The sequence below is a fragment of the Felis catus genome, chromosome A1 (assembly GCF_018350175.1).
Source record: "Felis catus isolate Fca126 chromosome A1, F.catus_Fca126_mat1.0, whole genome shotgun sequence".
NCBI lineage: Eukaryota > Metazoa > Chordata > Mammalia > Carnivora > Felidae > Felis > Felis catus.
In genome coordinates this window covers 211590063-211600860 of record NC_058368.1, presented here as the reverse complement: position 1 = coordinate 211600860, position 10798 = coordinate 211590063, and the positions used below count along the sequence as shown (strand labels likewise).

At 44.0% G+C, this 10798-nt stretch overlaps 1 protein-coding gene across 3 annotated transcripts in view; it reads left to right on the top strand.

The window, feature by feature from the left end:
• Positions 1-10798, top strand: part of RAI14 (retinoic acid induced 14) — a 146530-nt gene that overhangs the window by 10465 nt on the left and 125267 nt on the right. Inside the window, exon 1 of one of the 3 annotated variants that reach the window (XM_019812093.3) lies at positions 5988-6040. The exons of the other annotated variants lie outside the window; for them this stretch is intronic. The gene's annotated coding sequence lies outside the window, so the exon portion shown is untranslated. Of the gene's footprint in view, positions 1-5987; positions 6041-10798 lie in introns of those variants that run through there. 3 annotated transcript variants of the gene reach the window in all.

The window sequence follows — 10798 nt, the reverse complement described above, 5'->3', positions numbered from 1 at the left end:
AGCCAAAATTAAAATGCAAGCTAGGGCCTGGGCATAAACATATGCTGGGGCCCTAGGAAGCATCGAAGGGGCCCTGAGGTCCTGGGTCAGCCTCGTCAGGAGATCCTCACGCAGGGCTGGGTGGTGGTGAGTAGCCATTCTCTCCAGTTGCATCTTCTTTCAGGGCCACCCAGTCCACATTTACGATGGGGGCGATGGTTCGGATGCTCTCAGAACCTTCTTGAGCTTTGTACTGGTGGACTTAGATTGGAGAAGGGCGTGTGGGGAAGAGGTGAAGCTATATTCTGTCTCTCTCCTGATTAAACAAAAGTTTCACATTTCCTTCCTGTGAGCTTTTTGTAAGTTGGGAAAAACTATTTAAAATATAGGCAGAGAAACTATGACCAATCCTGTATACCGTTCAGGATTCCCTAGGAGATCTTCTAAGAAGAAACTCCTTTCTGCCACTAACCTTGTGTATACCCCCATTCAGCAATCTTGACCAAATCCTCTAATTAGTTTCTTTCTGTGTTATACCACTTTATGCCATGTTTCGTGTGCCGTTTGTTTACTTTCTCTATTATTTTCCTCCAGAGCCTCCGAAAGCCAGAAAGAGATTTCCTCAAAATGACTCCTCTCCTTGCCTGTCTCGGGGCCAATCTGTTGATGGCTGTGTTGCTGTTAGTGTCTTGTTTGGCAGCAAGCTTGCTTTCTTCCTCTTCTTTAAAACCGCTCCTGATTATTTCAAGTGCATACCCCTTGGAACAAAGCGCATTTTATTCTCATTACCTGGCAAGCGGGTGTTTATGTCCAAGGTGGCAAGGGAAAACAGAAAGAGTGGCTCACCCTATCCTGGTGATATCTGCTTCAGGCTCGGGTGGCCGCCTGCCGGGGGTTGCGGGTGCTTCAAATAACAAATAACACCTGTACTCTCTGCCCCATTCCTGTCTGGTTGGGCGATGTGTTTTAGGATTCCACTTTTTTTTTTTAATTTTTTTTTAACGTTTTATTTATTTTTGAGACAGAGACAGAGCATGAGCAGGGGAGGGTCAGAGAGAGAGGGAGACACAGAATCCGAAACAGGCTCCAGGCTCTGAGCTGTCAGCCCAGAGCCCGATGTGGGGCTCAAACTTACAGACAGCGAGATCATGACCCGAGCCGAAGTCGGACGCCCAACCGACTGAGCCACCCAGGCACCCCTAGGATTCCACTTTAATTATACTCTTGGTGCTTTTAATTCTGAAGAATTGTAATATTTCATTTTTTAATACCTTGGCAAGAGCTGTTACACAGGTTATTAGAATAATTTCTTAAGGAGCAGAAATGCTGTAATCACAAGGACGCATCTAAGTATCTAGAAGTTCTGCTTTTGCAAATTGTTACCAAAACATGGAAACCTCCACCCAAATCTGTAGTTTCCCAGCTCAGTGGAGTATAAAGATAGCCACGTCACTGGTTTGAAATCGTCTTTACATTTTCACTGTTACTGACTTGGTATCTTTAGCAAAGCTATATGGAAAAGGGATTTTTGACTGGTGAGTTCCTTAAATTTTCTTGTCACACATATGCTCTGCAAATGAAGAAGACAAAGAAGTAAAAATGCTACCCTCCCCTGGAATGAGGCAGGGGTGTGTGAGTGAGGGCAAACAGCCAGAAGAATGCCTTTTTCAAGTTGCTCCACTCAGACTTCTTTTTTCTTTCTTTCTTTTTTTTTTTTCAACGTTTATTTATTTTTGGGACAGAGAGAGACAGAGCATGAACGGGGGAGGGGCAGAGAGAGAGGGAGACACAGAATCGGAAACAGGCTCCAGGCTCCGAGCCATCAGCCCAGAGCCTGACGCGGGGCTCGAACTCACGGACCGCGAGATCGTGACCTGGCTGAAGTCGGACGCCTAACCGACTGCGCCACCCAGGCGCCCCCACTCAGACTTCTTAGAAGGAGCTCCGTATGTGGCAGCAGCAGATCTGAGCACGGTTCCATCTTTAAAGGCAACTATTTTTTTTTTTTTTAAGTAGTAAAAAGGTTGGTCTGTTGGCCAGACTTCGTTGTTGTTGTTTGACAATTATTATTAGTGCTGCATTTCATATGCAGCCCAGTGACCTGTTTTGGGCCTGGAAGCTGAGTTTAAATCCAACTTCCTTCATTTATAAACTGTGCCACTTTGGCAAAATCAACTTTCTGGATGGCAGTTTCCTAATCTGATGACAGCATCTAATTCCAAAGTGGTAAAAGCATTAAATGAGAAAATACTCATTTATAATTAAATAGTCAAAAAACATTTTTTTGCAAGTAAAATAAAATTTTGCAAGGTAATCATTTTAAGTAAATGACCACTATTGTGGCTGTTACTCTAATTGCTAATGTTAATCATGTTCTTTATCAACCTACCTTTAATTTGTTTTTAAATGTTTGCTTATTTTTAAGAGAGAGACAAGCGTGGGGGGCGGGTGGGCAGAGAGAGAGAGAGAGAGAGAGAGAGAGAGAGAGAGAGAGAGAGAGAGAATTGGAAGCAACCTCCAGGCTCTGAGCTGTCAGCACAGAGCCAGATGCTGGGCTCGAACTCCTGAACTGTGAGATCATGACCCGAGCCGAAGTTGGACGCTTAACCAGCTGAGCCACCCAGGCGCCCCTTTATCACCTACCTTGAAAGAAGTGCTGGTAGACTGGCCATTATGGTTCTACCTGACGCTTTCTAACAAATTGCATCAACAAGTTCCTCAAGTTCCACAAGACAACTCGTGCTGTTTCCGTCCTAATCCAGGCACAGAACCGTAACATTGCGGTGAAAGCAAAGTCAGTGGCACTTAGAACAAACTGATGAGGAAGTGAAATTCCCTATGGAAGGCTTTGGAAAATCGTCCAGCTGTTGCCAGACAAAAATCTATGTTCTGAACCGCATGGAACAGAGTACCAGTTGAGTGTGTGCAGAGGTCCGGCAGTCTGGAGTGAAGTGAAGCAGTTGGACCATCTTTCTTCCTCCTGCATGTGACAGAGTGAATCTTTTAATGTACAGCATTCTTTGTCATGAGCTTGGAGTATTGGCCAGACCTGAGTTGTACGAGTTTATGGTATTAAGTGCACCTTAAACGTGACATGGTAACATAGACATTTTCTGCTTAATTTTCTGCCTGCCTTAGTAGTAGTAATAAGGTGCTGCTGTCACTGAGTGGATGTGCCATCGCAGTCTTTTGAAGGGAAAATCTTCAGTCCTCACTACCTAACAGAAACATAAGCGAGCCACAAATACAAGCCACGTAGGTCATTTTGAGTTTTCTAGTAGCAAAGGAAGCAAATGAAATTAATTGTAATGATATATTTTATTTGACCTGGTGTGTCCAGAATGTTATCAATATGCATTCAATGTAAAACTTACTGATGATATAGTTGACGTTTGTTTTTCCTAGTGAGTCCTTGAAATGTGTTGTGTGTTTTCCACTTACAGGGCACACCAGTGTGCACTAGTCACATTTCAGATGCTCGGTAATCGCATGTATTGGACAGCACTGATCTAACAATATGTCATTTTGTGGATCCTGTGACCTTAGCACACCTGACACCTGGAATGCCTTCAGTAAACACATTTCAGCTTCCCTGTGTCTTTACCCAGTTATCTGGGATTTTGCCCTTAGCTTTCAGCATTTCTTTAGAGGTAAATCAAAAACTGATTACATGTGCTATAATGGATGGTGTGTGTTGGGTGTACAAATCTGTATGTCTGTGCTTCTGTGCAAGTGCATTGATCTACATAGACCTTTATTTATTTTTTTATTTATTTGTTTCCCCTCTTGTAGGCAGGATGGTGTATGAGCCACATTTCTACATCCCCTATGTACTTGGCCGGTAGTTGGGATTCAGTGCCTAAGAATAAATAAAACAGCATAGGTTTCTTCTTTTTCTCCTTAAATTACAAGTTCTTGCCTAGCCGTGATATTTTTACCCTGTAAACCCTCCTGGTGTCACATATAAGGCATGTTGGTCTGTGGATGTCTGGGGCGTGGGGGGAAAAATGTTTCATCTTTGTTACCGTTAATGGAAGTGTTCCCATCTTTCATGTGAAAGCTGTTTGCTTCTTATCCCTAAACACAGAAAGTGGTCGGAAATTGATAGAAGGGCCAGGGTTTCGCATTCAGTTAAGAGTTTGTCTTCACTAGGCAGGTGGTTCTAGGGCCCCCATCTGGCACAGGCACGGAACAGGCTGGGGCTTCTGATGGGAAAAGGTTGGAGAGGCTCTTCTTGCACACTGCCAGGGCAGGGGTGTGGCAGATCCAGGCTCGCATAGCCCCTGGGGTATGGTGCCTTGATTGAGCCACCCCATTAGGCTTCTCTTCCAGGTGTCTTGTTTAGAATAAATTGGGGTGATTGGCAGCATGTTTGCATATCCCATCTTCAGCGATATTCAAGGATTAACTGCCTGGAGGATTATCCTTGCGCCCTGAGGCCTCCTGGTCCAGCTGAGCCGCCCCAGCGCCCTGCTCCTTTCCCCTTGTTCCCACCTATTCTCAAGGTTTTCCTTATTCCTCCTTAGCCTCAGCTCCGAGCAGCTTCCCGGTCTCCCTCCCCAGTCCCCCTCAGCTCTGTGCAGCCAGGTCCCCCGTGGAGCAGAGGCAGTCAGGTGCACCTCATTGGCAGCACGGGGTCCCTCTTGGACCCAGCTGTTACGGTGGCTTTTTATTTCATGAGGGTTTAAAATAGTCTAATGCTATTCGTGTCCAGTTAATTGTGATTCTTTTCGTTGTTGGCTGGTTCCTGTAGAAGAGTCAAAGAGCAGCACAGCCTTTCGGAATGGAAATAGCCCAAAGACCCACGCTGGGCCTGCTGCAGAGGTCTTCTGGGGTGACTGCAGTGTTGGAGGTGAATACAGCATGGAGTACATGGGGTGGGGGTGGGCCAGGGCCTGCTGCCTGGGGCAGAATACACCAGGGAGCAGCTGATAGCCAAAGGAATGAATGATAAAATTGCTCTTCCTTACCTTTGGGTTCAACAGGGGACGTTGTAGGTCATCTGTTGTGTTCAGCCCAGTTTGACTCCAAAGAGTGTGTATTTCGCTTCTGGAGGTCCCTGAAGTGAATTTAGCTCCTGACTTCAGAAAGGAGGTGATCAGACAGAAATGCTGAAGTTCTAGGTCCCCTTTTACTGTGGCATCCAAGATGACAGCCTGAGCAAGATCCACTATGAGGATTTGTCTCTTTGACAGACACCCAGCTTGGGCTACAAGGAGAGTGTCCTGACTCATGTGACCCCAAATCCTGTGCTCAAAGGGTAGAAGCCCCTTTAGGCCCTCAGGGATCCCTGGACCCAGGGCCCTTTTTGGTTCTTTTCTCAAACCAGCTCTCTGTACCCGGCTGGGGCTGCTGCCAGGCCCATGCTTTCCCATTTCTCCACCAGAGAGGAAGGTCTCTCCCTCCTTCTCTGTCACCCCCTTTCATTCCCTTCCTGTCTCCCTTCCTTTTCCTCCCTCTTCTCTCCCTCCCCTGTCCGCTACCTCTACCCTCCTCCTGAAATCCCAGGGAGAATCTCCTAGTAGCCTTGCTGAAGACACATTCCCATCTCTCAGGGAACACCCATGGTCAGAATACAGCCAGGTCGGAGGAGGGTGACACCTTGGAGGGATTTTTTTTTTTTTAAAGGAGGTGGGGTGCGGTTGTCAGAAGAAGGCAGGGCACTGCAGCATGCAAAGTAACCCCATTATGTCAAAGGAAATGAGCCCTGCCTTCAAGTGAGCAGCCCCCGCTACCCCTGTTGGACCGAGATGAGGAACATTCTTTTTTGAATGCACGATGTTCAAGTAATGTCCAAACATGACCGTTGGGCAGCAGAAATAATTTTTGTGTTCTGCATCTACCCTCTAGTCCTGCTCCTGGGCCCTAAGACATGGAATCTGAGTTATTAACATATTTTTCCCTTGTTCTGAAAAGTATTTGAGGCCCTGGATATATGGGTAAAGAAATTGAACAGTCCAAACAAAACCATTGTGATCTCTGTAATGACATTTCCAACATTCCAGAATGTGGAGTCCAAGTCCTCCCCATTTTGAAAGTAAGAGAACCGATGAAATCTGCGGTAAGCCAATGTTTGACAATTAAGTTTTTCTAGCGTAAAAACAAGAATTAAATATAACCATAAATGGAACCCTACCCTCTCACTTCCTCTAAAGACATTTTTCACTACCTAACTTGGCAGATGGCCCCCTTTTTCACTTTATGTATTTGATAGTTAAAAAACCGGCTTCATTGACCCATGAGTATATTTCATAAAATTTACCAATTTTAACCTACAGTTTAATCATTTTGGAAGCTTATTGTTGTACAGCCATTACCAGAATCCAGTTTTAAAACCTTTCCCTCACCCCAAAAAGATCCCTCATGCCCATTTGCAATCTGTTACCACTTCCAGCCCCAGGCAACCACTAAGCCACTTGGTCTCTATAAATTTGCCTTTTTTAGACATGTCCTACAAATGGAATCTTATAACGTGTGGTCTTCTATGTCTGACCATCACTTAGCACGATGGTTTTGAGTTCCATCCATGGTGCAACATGTACTGATACTTTGTTCCTTTTTAGTACTGGATAGTATTATTCCTTTGTGTTGGAATGCCATACTTTGTTTACCTAGCTGATAGCTATTTCAGTAGTTTCCACTTGTTTTGCAATTATGAATACTGCTATCGACATTTGTGTACAAATCTTTGTGTGGACATATGTTTTCATTTCTCTTGGCAAGATCCCGCAGGAGTGGAATTTCTGGGTTGTATGGTAAGTTTATATTTAGCTTCGTAAAAACTGCTTTCCACGGTGGCTTTTTGTTTTCCACATTTTATATGTTCACCAGTAATGTTTGAGTATTGGATGGAGATTATATATATATATATGTATATATATATATATATACACACATATATACATATACATGCACGTATACATATATAAAATGTATACGTGTATGTATGTGTATATATATATATACATATATACGTATATATATATATATATATATATATAAGTTTATTTTGAGAGAGAAAGAGAGCGGGGGAGAGGCCGAGAGGGAGAGAAAGAGAATCCCAAGTAGGCTCTGCATGGTCAGCACAGAGCCCACTGTGGGGCTCGATCTCCCCAAAGAGAGACCATGACCGGAGCCGAAATCAAGAGCCAAACACTTAACTGACTGAGCCACCCAGGCGCCCCCTGGATCTGTATTTTTTTTTTTTTAATTTATTTATTTTTGGGACAGAGAGAGACAGAGCATGAACAGGGGAGGGGCAGAGAGAGAGGGAGACACAGAATTGGAAACAGGCTCCAGGCTCCGAGCCATCAGCCCAGAGCCTGACACGGGGCTCGAACTCACGGACCGCGAGATCGTGACCTGGCTGAAGTCGGACGCTTAACCGACTGCGCCACCCAGGCGCCCCTGGATCTGTATTTTTAAACTCAGTTGGTTCTTTTGGGTTTCAAGATGGGTGAGGCCAAAGGAGTAGACTGGGAGGAAGAAGCTTAAGTTCATGGCACACGTGCCTTGCCATTTCGACTTGATTATTAGCTCTGCGCGGGGCATCTTTTTTTTTTTTTTTTTTTCTGGAAAGATGAACACAGCAGTATGTTTAGACGGTGCTATTGACATCAACATCAAAGATCAAGAAAATGCAGAATTGGAAAGGCATTTTGGGGATCTAAAAATAGTCTCAACATGAGGGATAATCACATGGAATTTCTTAGTCTTAGGATGATTTTTGTATTCCAGAAGTAGTTTGTCTTAATTAAGCCCGTGCTTTTTAAATTGGATGGATTTAGGGCATGAGGTAACCTTGGGGCTTTTCTATGGTAGGCTTATTGGAGCATGTGAGTAGCAGATTTGACAGACGAGATAGTAATGTTGCCAGAGCGCTGGCCACTTTTGTATCCGTGCTGCTGGCCCCGACTGATTCATGGACCTAGATCGGTTCTGGTTGATGGCAGGTTTTATTTTTAAGGAAGAATGATGTATTTGTTTCACAAGAGAAGTGTCGTCCTCTGGATAAAGGCAAGTTATGAATTTATTGAAGGAGATTAATGTTCTCAAGAGAGTTTTATCACATGATTACTATGATATGCTATCTGAAAGATGTTTACATTTTAAAAAGAATGCGGTCATTTATTTTCTTGGGGGAAAAAAGTGAAATATTAGAGTATTTTAGAAAGGATCCACTGCCAAAATGAAACTATTGCTTTTGTCTTTTTTCCCCCTAAACTTTCTCTTCTTTACCATCTGAGTAATCATTTAACAAGCCTGCACCTTAGTTCGTAAGAAAGAATACTATGTGAAAGCACCTAGCTGGTAATTAATGCCCAGTAAAAGTTGCTTGTTTGCTCATTCATTTATTTATTCATATGTATCTGGTTTGCTGAATAAATATGCCTCCTAAGATGTAATCATAAAGCAGCTTTCTTTAATGTCCCTTCACCATGGGTAGTTACAAAATACTTTTAAGATGGACTTTCTTAGCAACTTTCAAATATGCAACACGATGTTATTAACTATAGTCCCCATGCTGTACCTTATGTCCTCAACAACTTATTTTAGAACTGGAAGTTTGACCCTGGTTTGACCTCTTGATCCCCTTCGCCCATTTCACCCACCCTTCACCCCTGCTAAATACCCTTAAGTTAGAACTTAGAATGTTGAACTTAAATAATAATAAAAAGTTCAACTATGATTTAAAAGAAAAGATCTCTTTCCTCACTTTCTCCTGGTGGCTCGCTGCTTCATCTAGCTGTCAGGGCTGCTGGTCTCCCCAGGGTTTCCATGGCAAAACTGGGGGTAGAGTGGGCACAGTAGGGGGAGATCAGTGTCTAGTTCATCCCAGAGAAAGAGCCTCTCCAGTTGCCACACACATTGACCCTGTTAGACTCCAGATGTAAGGGCTTCAAGAGTTCTTTTTTTGGCTAAATCCTTTGAAAACCTGCATCTTATACTGGCCACTTGCTTTGGAATGAAATATCTTTTGTATCTTTGTGTTTCCAACTTAGCACTTAGTGCCCATGCATTCATTCATTCCTCCACTGTTCATTTGCTCAGCCATAGTGAACTTTGAGTGTTGACTATGGAGAGAGTCTTGCTGAAGTTAGAGTTGAAGGCTTGGACCCGTTTGGGATGAAGTTAGAGTTGAAGGCTTGGATCCATTTGGGATGGACTTTTTCCTTATTGAGAAGCTCCTTGACTAGAAGTGGTAGAATCTCATGCAAAGTAACAGAGCAGGCGTGTTGATCTGGGGGGACTCCTTGGCCTGACCCATTGCTCTCTCCTATGGGGCTGGTAAAATCTCTATTCTGAGAACTTGCCCCAGGGTTCTACCTGATGGTCCTTGCTCTCTGTTGACTCTTACATTCCTTTATTCAAAATGGGTGGTTCTCATGGCTGAGCTCAAGTATGTGGCTGGGGAGGTGCTGGATATGGAGTGTGACCCAGAGAAGAGGGCAGGCAGGACAGAAAAAAGGGCAACCTAGTAAGACTTCATTGACCAAATGGTTTTGTTGTTGTTGTTGTTTGTTTGTTTTACTTTAGTGCTTTCTTATGTACATGGTGAAATGTAATCATATTGCCTTTCCTCGGATCCCAGTGCAGCTAACCCAGTGCCTTTGGGACCAAAGAGAGCTTTGCTGAGGTCAAAGGTGAAGTCTGTTGACTAGTCAGGCGCCTAACCTATGTCTTTGTTCCACACATACATTTGCGAAACATTTATTGATTGTATGCTGATGGCCAGTGTCCAAGTGGAAGCAAAATGAAAATCCTACTGGGAAAACCCTCCACCCTAAAATAAGTAAGCAGCCTGAGATGCACATTTTCAAATTTGCTGAAAACTGGTAACGGGACTCTTGCACCCCTCACTCACGTCCAGGTTGTAAAAGGGTCGGAGCTTGTGGAGATTGGGGGAAGGTCTTTCTTTGGAAGGAGCCATGCAATGATTCCCACCATGCCTACGCAACCCCCTGAGAGAAGCTTCTAGGACTGCTTAAAGAGATCAGACCAGTGTCTGACCTTTGCCTAGAAAATCTAAGGTGGACATGCCCCGTCTTGTGGGAAAGGTTAGACAAGATGGCCTTTCTTCATCAGGTTGCCCAAATCCTGAGTTTCCTTTAAGGCCAGTTACATCCCTGACCCTGCAGTAAAGACTTCTCTGATTTTTCCCAGGCCTCTAAGATTTCCACTCTTTGAATTCCTGCAGTATTTGACACCTAATTATTAGCTGTTGCACCCTTGGTCAGTTTTGAGTCCTCCATAGTGTCTGCTGAGAGTTCTCATAACCTAAACGTATGTTTAAAATCCTATCTTACTGAGATAAGAACATGTCAGCTGTGGATAAAATCAGGTGAAGGGGAACAGGACTTACTGACCTCTGGTTCCCATTTGATGTTCTTTATTCCAGAAATAGTGACCTAGTCCTGGACACAGGCAGAGACTTGCAGCTTCTAACCCCAGGAGCAGTTTGGATAGCATGAGGTGCTGTGTTGTCAGCGTCAACTTACTGGGAAAGTTGATCTGGAGAGACCTTTTGCAGAATGTATTTGTTTTGCCAGATTGAGAGAATTGAGTGTTTATACAGCTTTTGGTTAAAATTCCATCTTTGTTGCAGAGAGATTATTGTCTGAGGAAACAAGTACTTAAGGGAGAAGAGGTAGGTGCTGGCCGGGAGAGAAGTATTTTAATTTTAGTTCCTTACATTTGTTTCAATGCATTGTTCAGTGCTGGGGATTTTAAGCCCAGTGTTCCTCAGAAAACCCCCTGAGGCCCATCTGGGGTGTGCATTAGTATTGCAGTGTTGCTAAGGATTCATAGAAGTATCTCC